We start from the raw sequence: 20,011 nt of genomic DNA on the forward strand, positions 1-20,011 counted from the left end.
TCCAGCTGCTACCAGGGCAAAGAAGAATTCCCTGACCGGGAATCGAACCCGGGCCGCGGCGGTGAGAGCGCCGAATCCTAGCCACTAGACCACCAGGGAGAGGTGTGCCCTGTTCTTCCCAGGCTAGCGAGACGAAGTCAATGGCAAATACCCAAGATGGCGTTGATGCACTTTGGAGTGGGCAAATACGGCTTTCTTCCGTCAGAACCAAGGTCTCCAAAATGGGGTGAAGGAGGCACTTCTAGCTACAGCTGGTTAGCAGTGGGTTATCCTAGTCTCTTAACAGCTGGCCGAGTTGACCATGTGGGCCTAAAAGCTTGACAAGGCTCAGCGCAACTGAGAAAACCAGGCCGATGGATGGCGGAGCATTTTTTGGCCCTTAACGAAGCAGAAGCCCAGACGATAGTGTCCAGCTGCTACCAGGGCAAAGAAGAATTCCCTGACCGGGAATCGAACCCGGGCCGTGGCGGTGAGAGCGCCGAATCCTAGCCACTAGACCACCAGGGAGAGGTGTGCCCCGTTCTTCCCAGGCTAGCGAGACGAAGTCAATGGCAAATACCCAAGATGGCGTTGATGCACTTTGGAGTGGGCAAATACGGCTTTCTTCCGTCAGAACCAAGGTCTCCAAAATGGGGTGAAGGAGGCACTTCTAGCTACAGCTGGTTAGCAGTGGGTTATCCTAGTCTCTTAACAGCTGGCCGAGTTGACCATGTGGGCCTAAAAGCGCGAAAAGCTTGACAAGGCTCAGCGCAACTGAGAAAACCAGGCCGATGGATGGCGGAGCATTTTTTGGCCCTTAACGAAGCAGAAGCCCAGACGATAGTGTCCAGCTGCTACCAGGGCAAAGAAGAATTCCCTGACCGGGAATCGAACGCGGGCCGCGGCGGTGAGAGCGCCGAATCCTAGCCACTAGACCACCAGGGAGAGGTGTGCCCCGTTTTTCCCAGGCTAGCGAGACGAAGTCAATGGCAAATACCCAAGATGGCGTTGATGCACTTTGGAGTGGGCAAATACGGCTTTCTTCCGTCAGAACCAAGGTCTCCAAAATGGGGTGAAGGAGGCACTTCTAGCTACAGCTGGTTAGCAGTGGTTTATCCTAGTCTCTTAACAGCTGGCCGAGTTGGCCATGTGGGCCTAAAAGCGCGAAAAGCTTGACAAGGCTCAGCGGAACTGAGAAAACCAGGCCGATGGATGGCGGAGCATTTTTTGGCCCTTAACGAAGCAGAAGCCCAGACGATAGTGTCCAGCTGCTACCAGGGCAAAGAAGAATTCCCTGACCGGGAATCGAACCCGGGCCGCGGCGGTGAGAGTGCCGAATCCTAGCCACTAGACCACCAGGGAGAGGTGTGCCCCGTTCTTCCCAGGCTAGCGAGACGAAGTCAATGGCAAATACCCAAGATGGCGTTGATGCACTTTGGAGTGGGCAAATACGGCTTTCTTCCGTCAGAACCAAGGTCTCCAAAATGGGGTGAAGGAGGCACTTCTAGCTACAGCTGGTTAGCAGTGGGTTATCCTAGTCTCTTAACAGCTGGCCGAGTTGACCATGTGGGCCTAAAAGCGCGAAAAGCTTGACAAGGCTCAGCGCAACTGAGAAAACCAGGCCGATGGATGGCGCAGCATTTTTTGGCCCTTAACGAAGCAGAAGCCCAGACGATAGTGTCCAGCTGCTACCAGGGCAAAGAAGAATTCCCTGACCGGGAATCGAACCCGGGCCGCGGCGGTGAGAGCGCCGAATCCTAGCCACTAGACCACCAGGGAGAGGTGTGCCCCGTTCTTCCCAGGCTAGCGAGACGAAGTCAATGGCAAATACCCAAGATGGCGTTGATGCACTTTGGAGTGGGCAAATACGGCTTTCTTCCGTCAGAACCAAGGTCTCCAAAATGGGGTGAAGGAGGCACTTCTAGCTACAGCTGGTTAGCAGTGGGTTATCCTAGTCTCTTAACAGCTGGCCGAGTTGACCATGTGGGCCTAAAAGCGCGAAAAGCTTGACAAGGCTCAGCGCAACTGAGAAAACCAGGCCGATGGATGGCGGAGCATTTTTTGGCCCTTAACGAAGCAGAAGCCCAGACGATAGTGTCCAGCTGCTACCAGGGCAAAGAAGAATTCCCTGACCGGGAATCGAACCCGGGCCGCGGCGGTGAGACCGCCGAATCCTAGCCACTAGACCACCAGGGAGAGGTGTGCCCCGTTCTTCCCAGGCTAGCGAGACGAAGTCAATGGCAAATACCCAAGATGGCGTTGATGCACTTTGGAGTGGGCAAATACGGCTTTCTTCCGTCAGAACCAAGGTCTCCAAAATGGGGTGAAGGAGGCACTTCTAGCTACAGCTGGTTAGCAGTGGGTTATCCTAGTCTCTTAACAGCTGGCCGAGTTGGCCATGTGGGCCTAAAAGCGCGAAAAGCTTGACAAGGCTCAGCGCAACTGAGAAAACCAGGCCGATGGATGGCGGAGCATTTTTTGGCCCTTAACGAAGCAGAAGCCCAGACGATAGTGTCCAGCTGCTACCAGGGCAAAGAAGAATTCCCTGACCGGGAATCGAACCCGGGCCGCGGCGGTGAGAGCGCCGAATCCTAGCCACTAGACCACCAGGGAGAGGTGTGCCCTGTTCTTCCCAGGCTAGCAAGACGAAGTCAATGGCAAATACCCAAGATGGCGTTGATGCACTTTGGAGTGGGCAAATACGGCTTTCTTCCGTCAGAACCAAGGTCTCCAAAATGGGGTGAAGGAGGCACTTCTAGCTACAGCTGGTTAGCAGTGGGTTATCCTAGTCTCTTAACAGCTGGCCGAGTTGACCATGTGGGCCTAAAAGCGCGAAAAGCTTGACAAGGCTCAGCGCAACTGAGAAAACCAGGCCGATGGATGGCGGAGCATTTTTTGGCCCTTAACGAAGCAGAAGCCCAGACGATAGTGTCCAGCTGCTACCAGGGCAAAGAAGAATTCCCTGACCGGGAATCGAACGCGGGCCGCGGCGGTGAGAGCGCCGAATCCTAGCCACTAGACCACCAGGGAGAGGTGTGCCCCGTTTTTCCCAGGCTAGCGAGACGAAGTCAATGGCAAATACCCAAGATGGCGTTGATGCACTTTGGAGTGGGCAAATACGGCTTTCTTCCGTCAGAACCAAGGTCTCCAAAATGGGGTGAAGGAGGCACTTCTAGCTACAGCTGGTTAGCAGTGGGTTATCCTAGTCTCTTAACAGCTGGCCGAGTTGGCCATGTGGGCCTAAAAGCGCGAAAAGCTTGACAAGGCTCAGCGGAACTGAGAAAACCAGGCCGATGGATGGCGGAGCATTTTTTGGCCCTTAACGAAGCAGAAGCCCAGACGATAGTGTCCAGCTGCTACCAGGGCAAAGAAGAATTCCCTGACCGGGAATCGAACCCGGGCCGCGGCGGTGAGAGCGCCGAATCCTAGCCACTAGACCACCAGGGAGAGGTGTGCCCCGTTCTTCCCAGGCTAGCGAGACGAAGTCAATGGCAAATACCCAAGATGGCGTTGATGCACTTTGGAGTGGGCAAATACGGCTTTCTTCCGTCAGAACCAAGGTCTCCAAAATGGGGTGAAGGAGGCACTTCTAGCTACAGCTGGTTAGCAGTGGGTTATCCTAGTCTCTTAACAGCTGGCCGAGTTGACCATGTGGGCCTAAAAGCGCGAAAAGCTTGACAAGGCTCAGCGCAACTGAGAAAACCAGGCCGATGGATGGCGGAGCATTTTTTGGCCCTTAACGAAGCAGAAGCCCAGACGATAGTGTCCAGCTGCTACCAGGGCAAAGAAGAATTCCCTGACCGGGAATCGAACCCGGGCCGCGGCGGTGAGAGCGCCGAATCCTAGCCACTAGACCACCAGGGAGAGGTGTGCCCCGTTCTTCCCAGGCTAGCGAGACGAAGTCAATGGCAAATACCCAAGATGGCGTTGATGCACTTTGGAGTGGGCAAATACGGCTTTCTTCCGTCAGAACCAAGGTCTCCAAAATGGGGTGAAGGAGGCACTTCTAGCTACAGCTGGTTAGCAGTGGGTTATCCTAGTCTCTTAACAGCTGGCCGAGTTGACCATGTGGGCCTAAAAGCGCGAAAAGCTTGACAAGGCTCAGCGCAACTGAGAAAACCAGGCCGATGGATGGCGGAGCATTTTTTGGCCCTTAACGAAGCAGAAGCCCAGACGATAGTGTCCAGCTGCTACCAGGGCAAAGAAGAATTCCCTGACCGGGAATCGAACCCGGGCCGCGGCGGTGAGAGCGCCGAATCCTAGCCACTAGACCACCGGGGAGAGGTGTGCCCCGTTCTTCCCAGGCTAGCGAGACGAAGTCAATGGCAAATACCCAAGATGGCGTTGATGCACTTTGGAGTGGGCAAATACGGCTTTCTTCCGTCAGAACCAAGGTCTCCAAAATGGGGTGAAGGAGGCACTTCTAGCTACAGCTGGTTAGCAGTGGGTTATCCTAGTCTCTTAACAGCTGGCCGAGTTGGCCATGTGGGCCTAAAAGCGCGAAAAGCTTGACAAGGCTCAGCGCAACTGAGAAAACCAGGCCGATGGATGGCGGAGCATTTTTTGGCCCTTAACGAAGCAGAAGCCCAGACGATAGTGTCCAGCTGCTACCAGGGCAAAGAAGAATTCCCTGACCGGGAATCGAACCCGGGCCGCGGCGGTAAGAGCGCCGAATCCTAGCCACTAGACCACCAGGGAGAGGTGTGCCCTGTTCTTCCCAGGCTAGCAAGACGAAGTCAATGGCAAATACCCAAGATGGCGTTGATGCACTTTGGAGTGGGCAAATACGGCTTTCTTCCGTCAGAACCAAGGTCTCCAAAATGGGGTGAAGGAGGCACTTCTAGCTACAGCTGGTTAGCAGTGGGTTATCCTAGTCTCTTAACAGCTGGCCGAGTTGGCCATGTGGGTGTAAAAGCGCGAAAAGCTTGACAAGGCTCAGCGGAACTGAGAAAACCAGGCCGATGGATGGCGGAGCATTTTTTGGCCCTTAACGAAGCAGAAGCCCAGACGATAGTGTCCAGCTGCTACCAGGGCAAAGAAGAATTCCCTGACCGGGAATCGAACCCGGGCCGCGGCGGTGAGAGCGCCGAATCCTAGCCACTAGACCACCAGGGAGAGGTGTGCCCCGTTCTTCCCAGGCTAGCGAGACGAAGTCAATGGCAAATACCCAAGATGGCGTTGATGCACTTTGGAGTGGGCAAATACGGCTTTCTTCCGTCAGAACCAAGGTCTCCAAAATGGGGTGAAGGAGGCACTTCTAGCTACAGCTGGTTAGCAGTGGGTTATCCTAGTCTCTTAACAGCTGGCCGAGTTGACCATGTGGGCCTAAAAGCGCGAAAAGCTTGACAAGGCTCAGCGCAACTGAGAAAACCAGGCCGATGGATGGCGGAGCATTTTTTGGCCCTTAACGAAGCAGAAGCCCAGACGATAGTGTCCAGCTGCTACCAGGGCAAAGAAGAATTCCCTGACCGGGAATCGAACCCGGGCCGCGGCGGTGAGAGCGCCGAATCCTAGCCACTAGACCACCAGGGAGAGGTGTGCCCCGTTTTTCCCAGGCTAGCGAGACGAAGTCAATGGCAAATACCCAAGATGGCGTTGATGCACTTTGGAGTGGGCAAATACGGCTTTCTTCCGTCAGAACCAAGGTCTCCAAAATGGGGTGAAGGAGGCACTTCTAGCTACAGCTGGTTAGCAGTGGGTTATCCTAGTCTCTTAACAGCTGGCCGAGTTGGCCATGTGGGCCTAAAAGCGCGAAAAGCTTGACAAGGCTCAGCGGAACTGAGAAAACCAGGCCGATGGATGGCGGAGCATTTTTTGGCCCTTAACGAAGCAGAAGCCCAGACGATAGTGTCCAGCTGCTACCAGGGCAAAGAAGAATTCCCTGACCGGGAATCGAACCCGGGCTGCGGCGGTGAGAGCGCCGAATCCTAGCCACTAGACCACCAGGGAGAGGTGTGCCCTGTTCTTCCCAGGCTAGCGAGACGAAGTCAATGGCAAATACCCAAGATGGCGTTGATGCACTTTGGAGTGGGCAAATACGGCTTTCTTCCGTCAGAACCAAGGTCTCCAAAATGGGGTGAAGGAGGCACTTCTAGCTACAGCTGGTTAGCAGTGGGTTATCCTAGTCTCTTAACAGCTGGCCGAGTTGACCATGTGGGCCTAAAAGCGCGAAAAGCTTGACAAGGCTCAGCGCAACTGAGAAAACCAGGCCGATGGATGGCGGAGCATTTTTTGGCCCTTAACGAAGCAGAAGCCCAGACGATAGTGTCCAGCTGCTACCAGGGCAAAGAAGAATTCCCTGACCGGGAATCGAACCCGGGCCGCGGCGGTGAGAGCGCCGAATCCTAGCCACTAGACCACCAGGGAGAGGTGTGCCCCGTTCTTCCCAGGCTAGCGAGACGAAGTCAATGGCAAATACCCAAGATGGCGTTGATGCACTTTGGAGTGGGCAAATACGGCTTTCTTCCGTCAGAACCAAGGTCTCCAAAATGGGGTGAAGGAGGCACTTCTAGCTACAGCTGGTTAGCAGTGGGTTATCCTAGTCTCTTAACAGCTGGCCGAGTTGACCATGTGGGCCTAAAAGCGCGAAAAGCTTGACAAGGCTCAGCGCAACTGAGAAAACCAGGCCGATGGATGGCGGAGCATTTTTTGGCCCTTAACGAAGCAGAAGCCCAGACGATAGTGTCCAGCTGCTACCAGGGCAAAGAAGAATTCCCTGACCGGGAATCGAACCCGGGCCGCGGCGGTGAGAGCGCCGAATCCTAGCCACTAGACCACCAGGGAGAGGTGTGCCCCGTTCTTCCCAGGCTAGCGAGACGAAGTCAATGGCAAATACCCAAGATGGCTTTGATGCACTTTGGAGTGGGCAAATACGGCTTTCTTCCGTCAGAACCAAGGTCTCCAAAATGGGGTGAAGGAGGCACTTCTAGCTACAGCTGGTTAGCAGTGGGTTATCCTAGTCTCTTAACAGCTGGCCGAGTTGACCATGTGGGCCTAAAAGCGCGAAAAGCTTGACAAGGCTCAGCGCAACTGAGAAAACCAGGCCGATGGATGGCGGAGCATTTTTTGGCCCTTAACGAAGCAGAAGCCCAGACGATAGTGTCCAGCTGCTACCAGGGCAAAGAAGAATTCCCTGACCGGGAATCGAACCCGGGCCGCGGCGGTGAGAGCGCCGAATCCTAGCCACTAGACCACCGGGGAGAGGTGTGCCCCGTTCTTCCCAGGCTAGCGAGACGAAGTCAATGGCAAATACCCAAGATGGCGTTGATGCACTTTGGAGTGGGCAAATACGGCTTTCTTCCGTCAGAACCAAGGTCTCCAAAATGGGGTGAAGGAGGCACTTCTAGCTACAGCTGGTTAGCAGTGGGTTATCCTAGTCTCTTAACAGCTGGCCGAGTTGGCCATGTGGGCCTAAAAGCGCGAAAAGCTTGACAAGGCTCAGCGCAACTGAGAAAACCAGGCCGATGGATGGCGGAGCATTTTTTGGCCCTTAACGAAGCAGAAGCCCAGACGATAGTGTCCAGCTGCTACCAGGGCAAAGAAGAATTCCCTGACCGGGAATCGAACCCGGGCTGCGGCGGTGAGAGCGCCGAATCCTAGCCACTAGACCACCAGGGAGAGGTGTGCCCTGTTCTTCCCAGGCTAGCGAGACGAAGTCAATGGCAAATACCCAAGATGGCGTTGATGCACTTTGGAGTGGGCAAATACGGCTTTCTTCCGTCAGAACCAAGGTCTCCAAAATGGGGTGAAGGAGGCACTTCTAGCTACAGCTGGTTAGCAGTGGGTTATCCTAGTCTCTTAACAGCTGGCCGAGTTGGCCATGTGGGTGTAAAAGCGCGAAAAGCTTGACAAGGCTCAGCGGAACTGAGAAAACCAGGCCGATGGATGGCGGAGCATTTTTTGGCCCTTAACGAAGCAGAAGCCCAGACGATAGTGTCCAGCTGCTACCAGGGCAAAGAAGAATTCCCTGACCGGGAATCGAACCCGGGCCGCGGCGGTGAGAGCGCCGAATCCTAGCCACTAGACCACCAGGGAGAGGTGTGCCCCGTTCTTCCCAGGCTAGCGAGACGAAGTCAATGGCAAATACCCAAGATGGCGTTGATGCACTTTGGAGTGGGCAAATACGGCTTTCTTCCGTCAGAACCAAGGTCTCCAAAATGGGGTGAAGGAGGCACTTCTAGCTACAGCTGGTTAGCAGTGGGTTATCCTAGTCTCTTAACAGCTGGCCGAGTTGACCATGTGGGCCTAAAAGCGCGAAAAGCTTGACAAGGCTCAGCGCAACTGAGAAAACCAGGCCGATGGATGGCGGAGCATTTTTTGGCCCTTAACGAAGCAGAAGCCCAGACGATAGTGTCCAGCTGCTACCAGGGCAAAGAAGAATTCCCTGACCGGGAATCGAACCCGGGCCGCGGCGGTGAGAGCGCCGAATCCTAGCCACTAGACCACCAGGGAGAGGTGTGCCCCGTTTTTGCCAGGCTAGCGAGACGAAGTCAATGGCAAATACCCAAGATGGCGTTGATGCACTTTGGAGTGGGCAAATACGGCTTTCTTCCGTCAGAACCAAGGTCTCCAAAATGGGGTGAAGGAGGCACTTCTAGCTACAGCTGGTTAGCAGTGGGTTATCCTAGTCTCTTAACAGCTGGCCGAGTTGGCCATGTGGGCCTAAAAGCGCGAAAAGCTTGACAAGGCTCAGCGGAACTGAGAAAACCAGGCCGATGGATGGCGGAGCATTTTTTGGCCCTTAACGAAGCAGAAGCCCAGACGATAGTGTCCAGCTGCTACCAGGGCAAAGAAGAATTCCCTGACCGGGAATCGAACCCGGGCTGCGGCGGTGAGAGCGCCGAATCCTAGCCACTAGACCACCAGGGAGAGGTGTGCCCTGTTCTTCCCAGGCTAGCGAGACGAAGTCAATGGCAAATACCCAAGATGGCGTTGATGCACTTTGGAGTGGGCAAATACGGCTTTCTTCCGTCAGAACCAAGGTCTCCAAAATGGGGTGAAGGAGGCACTTCTAGCTACAGCTGGTTAGCAGTGGGTTATCCTAGTCTCTTAACAGCTGGCCGAGTTGACCATGTGGGCCTAAAAGCGCGAAAAGCTTGACAAGGCTCAGCGCAACTGAGAAAACCAGGCCGATGGATGGCGGAGCATTTTTTGGCCCTTAACGAAGCAGAAGCCCAGACGATAGTGTCCAGCTGCTACCTGGGCAAAGAAGAATTCCCTGACCGGGAATCGAACCCGGGCCGCGGCGGTGAGAGCGCCGAATCCTAGCCACTAGTCCACCAGGGAGAGGTGTGCCCCGTTCTTCCCAGGCTAGCGAGACGAAGTCAATGGCAAATACCCAAGATGGCGTTGATGCACTTTGGAGTGGGCAAATACGGCTTTCTTCCGTCAGAACCAAGGTCTCCAAAATGGGGTGAAGGAGGCACTTCTAGCTACAGCTGGTTAGCAGTGGGTTATCCTAGTCTCTTAACAGCTGGCCGAGTTGACCATGTGGGCCTAAAAGCGCGAAAAGCTTGACAAGGCTCAGCGCAACTGAGAAAACCAGGCCGATGGATGGCGGAGCATTTTTTGGCCCTTAACGAAGCAGAAGCCCAGACGATAGTGTCCAGCTGCTACCAGGGCAAAGAAGAATTCCCTGACCGGGAATCGAACCCGGGCCGCGGCGGTGAGAGCGCCGAATCCTAGCCACTAGACCACCAGGGAGAGGTGTGCCCCGTTCTTCCCAGGCTAGCGAGACGAAGTCAATGGCAAATACCCAAGATGGCGTTGATGCACTTTGGAGTGGGCAAATACGGCTTTCTTCCGTCAGAACCAAGGTCTCCAAAATGGGGTGAAGGAGGCACTTCTAGCTACAGCTGGTTAGCAGTGGGTTATCCTAGTCTCTTAACAGCTGGCCGAGTTGACCATGTGGGCCTAAAAGCGCGAAAAGCTTGACAAGGCTCAGCGCAACTGAGAAAACCAGGCCGATGGATGGCGGAGCATTTTTTGGCCCTTAACGAAGCAGAAGCCCAGACGATAGTGTCCAGCTGCTACCAGGGCAAAGAAGAATTCCCTGACCGGGAATCGAACCCGGGCCGCGGCGGTGAGAGCGCCGAATCCTTGCCACTAGACCACCAGGGAGAGGTGTGCCCCGTTTTTCCCAGGCTAGCGAGACGAAGTCAATGGCAAATACCCAAGATGGCGTTGATGCACTTTGGAGTGGGCAAATACGGCTTTCTTCCGTCAGAACCAAGGTCTCCAAAATGGGGTGAAGGAGGCACTTCTAGCTACAGCTGGTTAGCAGTGGGTTATCCTAGTCTCTTAACAGCTGGCCGAGTTGGCCATGTGGGCCTAAAAGCGCGAAAAGCTTGACAAGGCTCAGCGGAACTGAGAAAACCAGGCCGATGGATGGCGGAGCATTTTTTGGCCCTTAACGAAGCAGAAGCCCAGACGATAGTGTCCAGCTGCTACCAGGGCAAAGAAGAATTCCCTGACCGGGAATCGAACCCGGGCTGCGGCGGTGAGAGCGCCGAATCCTAGCCACTAGACCACCAGGGAGAGGTGTGCCCTGTTCTTCCCAGGCTAGCGAGACGAAGTCAATGGCAAATACCCAAGATGGCGTTGATGCACTTTGGAGTGGGCAAATACGGCTTTCTTCCGTCAGAACCAAGGTCTCCAAAATGGGGTGAAGGAGGCACTTCTAGCTACAGCTGGTTAGCAGTGGGTTATCCTAGTCTCTTAACAGCTGGCCGAGTTGACCATGTGGGCCTAAAAGCGCGAAAAGCTTGACAAGGCTCAGCGCAACTGAGAAAACCAGGCCGATGGATGGCGGAGCATTTTTTGGCCCTTAACGAAGCAGAAGCCCAGACGATAGTGTCCAGCTGCTACCAGGGCAAAGAAGAATTCCCTGACCGGGAATCGAACCCGGGCCGCGGCGGTGAGAGCGCCGAATCCTAGCCACTAGACCACCAGGGAGAGGTGTGCCCCGTTCTTCCCAGGCTAGCGAGACGAAGTCAATGGCAAATACCCAAGATGGCGTTGATGCACTTTGGAGTGGGCAAATACGGCTTTCTTCCGTCAGAACCAAGGTCTCCAAAATGGGGTGAAGGAGGCACTTCTAGCTACAGCTGGTTAGCAGTGGGTTATCCTAGTCTCTTAACAGCTGGCCGAGTTGACCATGTGGGCCTAAAAGCGCGAAAAGCTTGACAAGGCTCAGCGCAACTGAGAAAACCAGGCCGATGGATGGCGGAGCATTTTTTGGCCCTTAACGAAGCAGAAGCCCAGACGATAGTGTCCAGCTGCTACCAGGGCAAAGAAGAATTCCCTGACCGGGAATCGAACCCGGGCCGCGGCGGTGAGAGCGCCGAATCCTAGCCACTAGACCACCAGGGAGAGGTGTGCCCCGTTCTTCCCAGGCTAGCGAGACGAAGTCAATGGCAAATACCCAAGATGGCGTTGATGCACTTTGGAGTGGGCAAATACGGCTTTCTTCCGTCAGAACCAAGGTCTCCAAAATGGGGTGAAGGAGGCACTTCTAGCTACAGCTGGTTAGCAGTGGGTTATCCTAGTCTCTTAACAGCTGGCCGAGTTGGCCATGTGGGCCTAAAAGCGCGAAAAGCTTGACAAGGCTCAGCGCAACTGAGAAAACCAGGCCGATGGATGGCGGAGCATTTTTTGGCCCTTAACGAAGCAGAAGCCCAGACGATAGTGTCCAGCTGCTACCAGGGCAAAGAAGAATTCCCTGACCGGGAATCGAACCCGGGCCGCGGCGGTGAGAGCGCCGAATCCTAGCCACTAGACCACCAGGGAGAGGTGTGCCCTGTTCTTCCCAGGCTAGCAAGACGAAGTCAATGGCAAATACCCAAGATGGCGTTGATGCACTTTGGAGTGGGCAAATACGGCTTTCTTCCGTCAGAACCAAGGTCTCCAAAATGGGGTGAAGGAGGCACTTCTAGCTACAGCTGGTTAGCAGTGGGTTATCCTAGTCTCTTAACAGCTGGCCGAGTTGACCATGTGGGCCTAAAAGCGCGAAAAGCTTGACAAGGCTCAGCGCAACTGAGAAAACCAGGCCGATGGATGGCGGAGCATTTTTTGGCCCTTAACGAAGCAGAAGCCCAGACGATAGTGTCCAGCTGCTACCAGGGCAAAGAAGAATTCCCTGACCGGGAATCGAACCCGGGCCGCGGCGGTGAGAGCGCCGAATCCTTGCCACTAGACCACCAGGGAGAGGTGTGCCCCGTTTTTCCCAGGCTAGCGTGACGAAGTCAATGGCAAATACCCAAGATGGCGTTGATGCACTTTGGAGTGGGCAAATATGGCTTTCTTCCGTCAGAACCAAGGTCTCCAAAATGGGGTGAAGGAGGCACTTCTAGCTACAGCTGGTTAGCAGTGGGTTATCCTAGTCTCTTAACAGCTGGCCGAGTTGGCCATGTGGGCCTAAAAGCGCGAAAAGCTTGACAAGGCTCAGCGGAACTGAGAAAACCAGGCCGATGGATGGCGGAGCATTTTTTGGCCCTTAACGAAGCAGAAGCCCAGACGATAGTGTCCAGCTGCTACCAGGGCAAAGAAGAATTCCCTGACCGGGAATCGAACCCGGGCTGCGGCGGTGAGAGCGCCGAATCCTAGCCACTAGACCACCAGGGAGAGGTGTGCCCTGTTCTTCCCAGGCTAGCGAGACGAAGTCAATGGCAAATACCCAAGATGGCGTTGATGCACTTTGGAGTGGGCAAATACGGCTTTCTTCCGTCAGAACCAAGGTCTCCAAAATGGGGTGAAGGAGGCACTTCTAGCTACAGCTGGTTAGCAGTGGGTTATCCTAGTCTCTTAACAGCTGGCCGAGTTGACCATGTGGGCCTAAAAGCGCGAAAAGCTTGACAAGGCTCAGCGCAACTGAGAAAACCAGGCCGATGGATGGCGGAGCATTTTTTGGCCCTTAACGAAGCAGAAGCCCAGACGATAGTGTCCAGCTGCTACCAGGGCAAAGAAGAATTCCCTGACCGGGAATCGAACCCGGGCCGCGGCGGTGAGAGCGCCGAATCCTAGCCACTAGACCACCAGGGAGAGGTGTGCCCCGTTCTTCCCAGGCTAGCGAGACGAAGTCAATGGCAAATACCCAAGATGGCGTTGATGCACTTTGGAGTGGGCAAATACGGCTTTCTTCCGTCAGAACCAAGGTCTCCAAAATGGGGTGAAGGAGGCACTTCTAGCTACAGCTGGTTAGCAGTGGGTTATCCTAGTCTCTTAACAGCTGGCCGAGTTGACCATGTGGGCCTAAAAGCGCGAAAAGCTTGACAAGGCTCAGCGCAACTGAGAAAACCAGGCCGATGGATGGCGGAGCATTTTTTGGCCCTTAACGAAGCAGAAGCCCAGACGATAGTGTCCAGCTGCTACCAGGGCAAAGAAGAATTCCCTGACCGGGAATCGAACCCGGGCCGCGGCGGTGAGAGCGCCGAATCCTAGCCACTAGACCACCAGGGAGAGGTGTGCCCCGTTCTTCCCAGGCTAGCGAGACGAAGTCAATGGCAAATACCCAAGATGGCGTTGATGCACTTTGGAGTGGGCAAATACGGCTTTCTTCCGTCAGAACCAAGGTCTCCAAAATGGGGTGAAGGAGGCACTTCTAGCTACAGCTGGTTAGCAGTGGGTTATCCTAGTCTCTTAACAGCTGGCCGAGTTGGCCATGTGGGCCTAAAAGCGCGAAAAGCTTGACAAGGCTCAGCGCAACTGAGAAAACCAGGCCGATGGATGGCGGAGCATTTTTTGGCCCTTAACGAAGCAGAAGCCCAGACGATAGTGTCCAGCTGCTACCAGGGCAAAGAAGAATTCCCTGACCGGGAATCGAACCCGGGCCGCAGCGGTGAGAGCGCCGAATCCTAGCCACTAGACCACCAGGGAGAGGTGTGCCCTGTTCTTCCCAGGCTAGCAAGACGAAGTCAATGGCAAATACCCAAGATGGCGTTGATGCACTTTGGAGTGGGCAAATACGGCTTTCTTCCGTCAGAACCAAGGTCTCCAAAATGGGGTGAAGGAGGCACTTCTAGCTACAGCTGGTTAGCAGTGGGTTATCCTAGTCTCTTAACAGCTGGCCGAGTTGGCCATGTGGGTGTAAAAGCGCGAAAAGCTTGACAAGGCTCAGCGGAACTGAGAAAACCAGGCCGATGGATGGCGGAGCATTTTTTGGCCCTTAACGAAGCAGAAGCCCAGACGATAGTGTCCAGCTGCTACCAGGGCAAAGAAGAATTCCCTGACCGGGAATCGAACCCGGGCCGCGGCGGTGAGAGCGCCGAATCCTAGCCACTAGACCACCAGGGAGAGGTGTGCCCCGTTCTTCCCAGGCTAGCGAGACGAAGTCAATGGCAAATACCCAAGATGGCGTTGATGCATTTTGGAGTGGGCAAATACGGCTTTCTTCCGTCAGAACCAAGGTCTCCAAAATGGGGTGAAGGAGGCACTTCTAGCTACAGCTGGTTAGCAGTGGGTTATCCTAGTCTCTTAACAGCTGGCCGAGTTGACCATGTGGGCCTAAAAGCGCGAAAAGCTTGACAAGGCTCAGCGCAACTGAGAAAACCAGGCCGATGGATGGCGGAGCATTTTTTGGCCCTTAACGAAGCAGAAGCCCAGACGATAGTGTCCAGCTGCTACCAGGGCAAAGAAGAATTCCCTGACCGGGAATCGAACCCGGGCCGCGGCGGTGAGAGCGCCGAATCCTAGCCACTAGACCACCAGGGAGAGGTGTGCCCCGTTTTTCCCAGGCTAGCGAGACGAAGTCAATGGCAAATACCCAAGATGGCGTTGATGCACTTTGGAGTGGGCAAATACGGCTTTCTTCCGTCAGAACCAAGGTCTCCAAAATGGGGTGAAGGAGGCACTTCTAGCTACAGCTGGTTAGCAGTGGGTTATCCTAGTCTCTTAACAGCTGGCCGAGTTGGCCATGTGGGCCTAAAAGCTTGACAAGGCTCAGCGGAACTGAGAAAACCAGGCCGATGGATGGCGGAGCATTTTTTGGCCCTTAACGAAGCAGAAGCCCAGACGATAGTGTCCAGCTGCTACCAGGGCAAAGAAGAATTCCCTGACCGGGAATCGAACCCGGGCCGCGGCGGTGAGAGCGCCGAATCCTAGCCACTAGACCACCAGGGAGAGGTGTGCCCTGTTCTTCCCAGGCTAGCGAGACGAAGTCAATGGCAAATACCCAAGATGGCGTTGATGCACTTTGGAGTGGGCAAATACGGCTTTCTTCCGTCAGAACCAAGGTCTCCAAAATGGGGTGAAGGAGGCACTTCTAGCTACAGCTGGTTAGCAGTGGGTTATCCTAGTCTCTTAACAGCTGGCCGAGTTGACCATGTGGGCCTAAAAGCGCGAAAAGCTTGACAAGGCTCAGCGCAACTGAGAAAACCAGGCCGATGGATGGCGGAGCATTTTTTGGCCCTTAACGAAGCAGAAGCCCAGACGATAGTGTCCAGCTGCTACCAGGGCAAAGAAGAATTCCCTGACCGGGAATCGAACCCGGGCCGCGGCGGTGAGAGCGCCGAATCCTAGCCACTAGACCACCAGGGAGAGGTGTGCCCCGTTCTTCCCAGGCTAGCGAGACGAAGTCAATGGCAAATACCCAAGATGGCGTTGATGCACTTTGGAGTGGGCAAATACGGCTTTCTTCCGTCAGAACCAAGGTCTCCAAAATGGGGTGAAGGAGGCACTTCTAGCTACAGCTGGTTAGCAGTGGGTTATCCTAGTCTCTTAACAGCTGGCCGAGTTGACCATGTGGGCCTAAAAGCGCGAAAAGCTTGACAAGGCTCAGCGCAACTGAGAAAACCAGGCCGATGGATGGCGGAGCATTTTTTGGCCCTTAACGAAGCAGAAGCCCAGACGATAGTGTCCAGCTGCTACCAGGGCAAAGAAGAATTCCCTGACCGGGAATCGAACCCGGGCCGCGGCGGTGAGAGCGCCGAATCCTAGCCACTAGACCACCAGGGAGAGGTGTGCCCCGTTTTTCCCAGGCTAGCGAGACGAAGTCAATGGCAAATACCCAAGATGGCGTTGATGCACTTTGGAGTGGGCAAATACGGCTTTCTTCCGTCAGAACCAAGGTCTCCAAAATGGGGTGAAGGAGGCACTTCTAGCTACAGCTGGTTAGCAGTGGGTTATCCTAGTCTCTTAACAGCTGGCCGAGTTGGCCATGTGGGTGTAAAAGCGCGAAAAGCTTGACAAGGCTCAGCGGAACTGAGAAAACCAGGCCGATGGATGGCGGAGCATTTTTTGGCCCTTAACGAAGCAGAAGCCCAGTCGATAGTGTCCAGCTGCTACCAGGGCAAAGAAGAATTCCCTGACCGGGAATCGAACCCGGGCCGCGGCGGTGAGAGCGCCGAATCTTAGCCACTAGACCACCAGGGAGAGGTGTGCCCCGTTCTTCCCAGGCTAGCGAGACGAAGTCAATGGCAAATACCCAAGATGGCGTTGATGCATTTTGGAGTGGGCAAATACGGCTTTCTTCCGTCAGAACCAAGGTCTCCAAAATGGGGTGAAGGAGGCACTTCTAGCTACAGCTGGTTAGCAGTGGGTTATCCTAGTCTCTTAACAGCTGGCCGAGTTGACCATGTGGGCCTAAAAGCGCGAAAAGCTTGACAAGGCTCAGCGCAACTGAGAAAACCAGGCCGATGGATGGCGGAGCATTTTTTGGCCCTTAACGAAGCAGAAGCCCAGACGATAGTGTCCAGCTGCTACCAGGGCAAAGAAGAATTCCCTGACCGGGAATCGAACCCGGGCCGCGGCGGTGAGAGCCCCGAATCCTAGCCACTAGACCACCAGGGAGAGGTGTGCCCCGTTTTTCCCAGGCTAGCGAGACGAAGTCAATGGCAAATACCCAAGATGGCGTTGATGCACTTTGGAGTGGGCAAATACGGCTTTCTTCCGTCAGAACCAAGGTCTCCAAAATGGGGTGAAGGAGGCACTTCTAGCTACAGCTGGTTAGCAGTGGGTTATCCTAGTCTCTTAACAGCTGGCCGAGTTGGCCATGTGGGCCTAAAAGCTTGACAAGGCTCAGCGGAACTGAGAAAACCAGGCCGATGGATGGCGGAGCATTTTTTGGCCCTTAACGAAGCAGAAGCCCAGACGATAGTGTCCAGCTGCTACCAGGGCAAAGAAGAATTCCCTGACCGGGAATCGAACCCGGGCCGCGGCGGTGAGAGCGCCGAATCCTAGCCACTAGACCACCAGGGAGAGGTGTGCCCTGTTCTTCCCAGGCTAGCGAGACGAAGTCAATGGCAAATACCCAAGATGGCGTTGATGCACTTTGGAGTGGGCAAATACGGCTTTCTTCCGTCAGAACCAAGGTCTCCAAAATGGGGTGAAGGAGGCACTTCTAGCTACAGCTGGTTAGCAGTGGGTTATCCTAGTCTCTTAACAGCTGGCCGAGTTGACCATGTGGGCCTAAAAGCGCGAAAAGCTTGACAAGGCTCAGCGCAACTGAGAAAACCAGGCCGATGGATGGCGGAGCATTTTTTGGCCCTTAACGAAGCAGAAGCCCAGACGATAGTGTCCAGCTGCTACCAGGGCAAAGAAGAATTCCCTGACCGGGAACCGAACCCGGGCCGCGGCGGTGAGAGCGCCGAATCCTAGCCACTAGACCACCAGGGAGAGGTGTGCCCCGTTCTTCCCAGGCTAGCGAGACGAAGTCAATGGCAAATACCCAAGATGGCGTTGATGCACTTTGGAGTGGGCAAATACGGCTTTCTTCCGTCAGAACCAAGGTCTCCAAAATGGGGTGAAGGAGGCACTTCTAGCTACAGCTGGTTAGCAGTGGGTTATCCTAGTCTCTTAACAGCTGGCCGAGTTGACCATGTGGGCCTAAAAGCGCGAAAAGCTTGACAAGGCTCAGCGCAACTGAGAAAACCAGGCCGATGGATGGCGGAGCATTTTTTGGCCCTTAACGAAGCAGAAGCCCAGACGATAGTGTCCAGCTGCTACCAGGGCAAAGAAGAATTCCCTGACCGGGAATCGAACCCGGGCCGCGGCGGTGAGAGCGCCGAATCCTAGCCACTAGACCACCAGGGAGAGGTGTGCCCCGTTTTTCCCAGGCTAGCGAGACGAAGTCAATGGCAAATACCCAAGATGGCGTTGATGCACTTTGGAGTGGGCAAATACGGCTTTCTTCCGTCAGAACCAAGGTCTCCAAAATGGGGTGAAGGAGGCACTTCTAGCTACAGCTGGTTAGCAGTGGGTTATCCTAGTCTCTTAACAGCTGGCCGAGTTGGCCATGTGGGCCTAAAAGCGCGAAAAGCTTGACAAGGCTCAGCGGAACTGAGAAAACCAGGCCGATGGACGGCGGAGCATTTTTTGGCCCTTAACGAAGCAGAAGCCCAGACGATAGTGTCCAGCTGCTACCAGGGCAAAGAAGAATTCCCTGACCGGGAATCGAACCCGGGCCGCGGCGGTGAGAGCGCCGAATCCTAGCCACTAGACCACCAGGGAGAGGTGTGCCCCGTTCTTCCCAGGCTAGCGAGACGAAGTCAATGGCAAATACCCAAGATGGCGTTGATGCACTTTGGAGTGGGCAAATACGGCTTTCTTCCGTCAGAACCAAGGTCTCCAAAATGGGGTGAAGGAGGCACTTCTAGCTACAGCTGGTTAGCAGTGGGTTATCCTAGTCTCTTAACAGCTGGCCGAGTTGACCATGTGGGCCTAAAAGCGCGAAAAGCTTGACAAGGCTCAGCGCAACTGAGAAAACCAGGCCGATGGATGGCGGAGCATTTTTTGGCCCTTAACGAAGCAGAAGCCCAGACGATAGTGTCCAGCTGCTACCAGGGCAAAGAAGAATTCCCTGACCGGGAATCGAACCCGGGCCGCGGCGGTGAGAGCGCCGAATCCTAGCCACTAGACCACCAGGGAGAGGTGTGCCCCGTTCTTCCCAGGCTAGCGAGACGAAGTCAATGGCAAATACCCAAGATGGCGTTGATGCACTTTGGAGTGGGCAAATACGGCTTTCTTCCGTCAGAACCAAGGTCTCCAAAATGGGGTGAAGGAGGCACTTCTAGCTACAGCTGGTTAGCAGTGGGTTATCCTAGTCTCTTAACAGCTGGCCGAGTTGACCATGTGGGCCTAAAAGCGCGAAAAGCTTGACAAGGCTCAGCGCAACTGAGAAAACCAGGCCGATGGATGGCGGAGCATTTTTTGGCCCTTAACGAAGCAGAAGCCCAGACGATAGTGTCCAGCTGCTACCAGGGCAAAGAAGAATTCCCTGACCGGGAATCGAACCCGGGCCGCGGCGGTGAGAGCGCCGAATCCTAGCCACTAGACCACCAGGGAGAGGTGTGCCCCGTTTTTCCCAGGCTAGCGAGACGAAGTCAATGGCAAATACCCAAGATGGCGTTGATGCACTTTGGAGTGGGCAAATACGGCTTTCTTCCGTCAGAACCAAGGTCTCCAAAATGGGGTGAAGGAGGCACTTCTAGCTACAGCTGGTTAGCAGTGGGTTATCCTAGTCTCTTAACAGCTGGCCGAGTTGGCCATGTGGGCCTAAAAGCGCGAAAAGCTTGACAAGGCTCAGCGGAACTGAGAAAACCAGGCCGATGGATGGCGGAGCATTTTTTGGCCCTTAACGAAGCAGAAGCCCAGACGATAGTGTCCAGCTGCTACCAGGGCAAAGAAGAATTCCCTGACCGGGAATCGAACCCGGGCCGCGGCGGTGAGAGCGCCGAATCCTAGCCACTAGACCACCAGGGAGAGGTGTGCCCTGTTCTTCCCAGGCTAGCGAGACGAAGTCAATGGCAAATACCCAAGATGGCGTTGATGCACTTTGGAGTGGGCAAATACGGCTTTCTTCCGTCAGAACCAAGGTCTCCAAAATGGGGTGAAGGAGGCACTTCTAGCTACAGCTGGTTAGCAGTGGGTTATCCTAGTCTCTTAACAGCTGGCCGAGTTGACCATGTGGGCCTAAAAGCGCGAAAAGCTTGACAAGGCTCAGCGCAACTGAGAAAACCAGGCCGATGGATGGCGGAGCATTTTTTGGCCCTTAACGAAGCAGAAGCCCAGACGATAGTGTCCAGCTGCTACCAGGGCAAAG

At 54.8% G+C, this 20,011-nt stretch overlaps 31 non-coding genes across 31 annotated transcripts; all 31 read right to left on the bottom strand.

Moving 5' to 3' along the window:
* Window positions 1-27: 27 nt before the first annotated feature.
* Window positions 28-99, bottom strand: TRNAE-CUC (transfer RNA glutamic acid (anticodon CUC)). Its single transcript has one exon. It is a non-coding gene; the product is annotated as a tRNA-Glu (tRNA).
* A 1,587-nt stretch (window positions 100-1,686) lies between these two features.
* Window positions 1,687-1,758, bottom strand: TRNAE-CUC (transfer RNA glutamic acid (anticodon CUC)). Its single transcript has one exon. It is a non-coding gene; the product is annotated as a tRNA-Glu (tRNA).
* A 762-nt stretch (window positions 1,759-2,520) lies between these two features.
* TRNAE-CUC (transfer RNA glutamic acid (anticodon CUC)) lies at window positions 2,521-2,592 on the bottom strand. Its single transcript has one exon. It is a non-coding gene; the product is annotated as a tRNA-Glu (tRNA).
* A 762-nt stretch (window positions 2,593-3,354) lies between these two features.
* On the bottom strand, window positions 3,355-3,426 carry TRNAE-CUC (transfer RNA glutamic acid (anticodon CUC)). The gene has a single exon. It is a non-coding gene; the product is annotated as a tRNA-Glu (tRNA).
* Window positions 3,427-3,771: 345 nt separating this feature from the next.
* Window positions 3,772-3,843, bottom strand: TRNAE-CUC (transfer RNA glutamic acid (anticodon CUC)). Its single transcript has one exon. It is a non-coding gene; the product is annotated as a tRNA-Glu (tRNA).
* A 762-nt stretch (window positions 3,844-4,605) lies between these two features.
* TRNAK-CUU (transfer RNA lysine (anticodon CUU)) lies at window positions 4,606-4,677 on the bottom strand. Its single transcript has one exon. It is a non-coding gene; the product is annotated as a tRNA-Lys (tRNA).
* Window positions 4,678-5,022: 345 nt separating this feature from the next.
* TRNAE-CUC (transfer RNA glutamic acid (anticodon CUC)) lies at window positions 5,023-5,094 on the bottom strand. The gene has a single exon. It is a non-coding gene; the product is annotated as a tRNA-Glu (tRNA).
* Window positions 5,095-5,439: 345 nt separating this feature from the next.
* TRNAE-CUC (transfer RNA glutamic acid (anticodon CUC)) lies at window positions 5,440-5,511 on the bottom strand. The gene has a single exon. It is a non-coding gene; the product is annotated as a tRNA-Glu (tRNA).
* A 762-nt stretch (window positions 5,512-6,273) lies between these two features.
* TRNAE-CUC (transfer RNA glutamic acid (anticodon CUC)) lies at window positions 6,274-6,345 on the bottom strand. The gene has a single exon. It is a non-coding gene; the product is annotated as a tRNA-Glu (tRNA).
* Window positions 6,346-6,690: 345 nt separating this feature from the next.
* Window positions 6,691-6,762, bottom strand: TRNAE-CUC (transfer RNA glutamic acid (anticodon CUC)). Its single transcript has one exon. It is a non-coding gene; the product is annotated as a tRNA-Glu (tRNA).
* Window positions 6,763-7,941: 1,179 nt separating this feature from the next.
* On the bottom strand, window positions 7,942-8,013 carry TRNAE-CUC (transfer RNA glutamic acid (anticodon CUC)). Its single transcript has one exon. It is a non-coding gene; the product is annotated as a tRNA-Glu (tRNA).
* A 345-nt stretch (window positions 8,014-8,358) lies between these two features.
* On the bottom strand, window positions 8,359-8,430 carry TRNAE-CUC (transfer RNA glutamic acid (anticodon CUC)). The gene has a single exon. It is a non-coding gene; the product is annotated as a tRNA-Glu (tRNA).
* A 1,179-nt stretch (window positions 8,431-9,609) lies between these two features.
* Window positions 9,610-9,681, bottom strand: TRNAE-CUC (transfer RNA glutamic acid (anticodon CUC)). Its single transcript has one exon. It is a non-coding gene; the product is annotated as a tRNA-Glu (tRNA).
* Window positions 9,682-10,026: 345 nt separating this feature from the next.
* Window positions 10,027-10,098, bottom strand: TRNAE-CUC (transfer RNA glutamic acid (anticodon CUC)). The gene has a single exon. It is a non-coding gene; the product is annotated as a tRNA-Glu (tRNA).
* Window positions 10,099-10,860: 762 nt separating this feature from the next.
* Window positions 10,861-10,932, bottom strand: TRNAE-CUC (transfer RNA glutamic acid (anticodon CUC)). Its single transcript has one exon. It is a non-coding gene; the product is annotated as a tRNA-Glu (tRNA).
* A 345-nt stretch (window positions 10,933-11,277) lies between these two features.
* Window positions 11,278-11,349, bottom strand: TRNAE-CUC (transfer RNA glutamic acid (anticodon CUC)). Its single transcript has one exon. It is a non-coding gene; the product is annotated as a tRNA-Glu (tRNA).
* Window positions 11,350-11,694: 345 nt separating this feature from the next.
* TRNAE-CUC (transfer RNA glutamic acid (anticodon CUC)) lies at window positions 11,695-11,766 on the bottom strand. Its single transcript has one exon. It is a non-coding gene; the product is annotated as a tRNA-Glu (tRNA).
* A 345-nt stretch (window positions 11,767-12,111) lies between these two features.
* Window positions 12,112-12,183, bottom strand: TRNAE-CUC (transfer RNA glutamic acid (anticodon CUC)). The gene has a single exon. It is a non-coding gene; the product is annotated as a tRNA-Glu (tRNA).
* A 762-nt stretch (window positions 12,184-12,945) lies between these two features.
* On the bottom strand, window positions 12,946-13,017 carry TRNAE-CUC (transfer RNA glutamic acid (anticodon CUC)). Its single transcript has one exon. It is a non-coding gene; the product is annotated as a tRNA-Glu (tRNA).
* A 345-nt stretch (window positions 13,018-13,362) lies between these two features.
* TRNAE-CUC (transfer RNA glutamic acid (anticodon CUC)) lies at window positions 13,363-13,434 on the bottom strand. Its single transcript has one exon. It is a non-coding gene; the product is annotated as a tRNA-Glu (tRNA).
* Window positions 13,435-14,196: 762 nt separating this feature from the next.
* On the bottom strand, window positions 14,197-14,268 carry TRNAE-CUC (transfer RNA glutamic acid (anticodon CUC)). The gene has a single exon. It is a non-coding gene; the product is annotated as a tRNA-Glu (tRNA).
* Window positions 14,269-14,613: 345 nt separating this feature from the next.
* On the bottom strand, window positions 14,614-14,685 carry TRNAE-CUC (transfer RNA glutamic acid (anticodon CUC)). Its single transcript has one exon. It is a non-coding gene; the product is annotated as a tRNA-Glu (tRNA).
* Window positions 14,686-15,021: 336 nt separating this feature from the next.
* TRNAE-CUC (transfer RNA glutamic acid (anticodon CUC)) lies at window positions 15,022-15,093 on the bottom strand. The gene has a single exon. It is a non-coding gene; the product is annotated as a tRNA-Glu (tRNA).
* Window positions 15,094-15,438: 345 nt separating this feature from the next.
* TRNAE-CUC (transfer RNA glutamic acid (anticodon CUC)) lies at window positions 15,439-15,510 on the bottom strand. Its single transcript has one exon. It is a non-coding gene; the product is annotated as a tRNA-Glu (tRNA).
* A 345-nt stretch (window positions 15,511-15,855) lies between these two features.
* On the bottom strand, window positions 15,856-15,927 carry TRNAE-CUC (transfer RNA glutamic acid (anticodon CUC)). Its single transcript has one exon. It is a non-coding gene; the product is annotated as a tRNA-Glu (tRNA).
* A 1,170-nt stretch (window positions 15,928-17,097) lies between these two features.
* TRNAE-CUC (transfer RNA glutamic acid (anticodon CUC)) lies at window positions 17,098-17,169 on the bottom strand. Its single transcript has one exon. It is a non-coding gene; the product is annotated as a tRNA-Glu (tRNA).
* Window positions 17,170-17,931: 762 nt separating this feature from the next.
* TRNAE-CUC (transfer RNA glutamic acid (anticodon CUC)) lies at window positions 17,932-18,003 on the bottom strand. The gene has a single exon. It is a non-coding gene; the product is annotated as a tRNA-Glu (tRNA).
* A 345-nt stretch (window positions 18,004-18,348) lies between these two features.
* Window positions 18,349-18,420, bottom strand: TRNAE-CUC (transfer RNA glutamic acid (anticodon CUC)). Its single transcript has one exon. It is a non-coding gene; the product is annotated as a tRNA-Glu (tRNA).
* Window positions 18,421-18,765: 345 nt separating this feature from the next.
* Window positions 18,766-18,837, bottom strand: TRNAE-CUC (transfer RNA glutamic acid (anticodon CUC)). The gene has a single exon. It is a non-coding gene; the product is annotated as a tRNA-Glu (tRNA).
* A 345-nt stretch (window positions 18,838-19,182) lies between these two features.
* Window positions 19,183-19,254, bottom strand: TRNAE-CUC (transfer RNA glutamic acid (anticodon CUC)). The gene has a single exon. It is a non-coding gene; the product is annotated as a tRNA-Glu (tRNA).
* A 345-nt stretch (window positions 19,255-19,599) lies between these two features.
* Window positions 19,600-19,671, bottom strand: TRNAE-CUC (transfer RNA glutamic acid (anticodon CUC)). The gene has a single exon. It is a non-coding gene; the product is annotated as a tRNA-Glu (tRNA).
* Window positions 19,672-20,011: the final 340 nt, after the last annotated feature.

This window comes from Lithobates pipiens, unplaced genomic scaffold (assembly GCF_037356315.1).
Source record: "Lithobates pipiens isolate NorthernLeopardFrog02 unplaced genomic scaffold, aLitPip1_a1.2 Scaffold_1, whole genome shotgun sequence".
Classification (NCBI taxonomy): domain Eukaryota; kingdom Metazoa; phylum Chordata; class Amphibia; order Anura; family Ranidae; genus Lithobates; species Lithobates pipiens.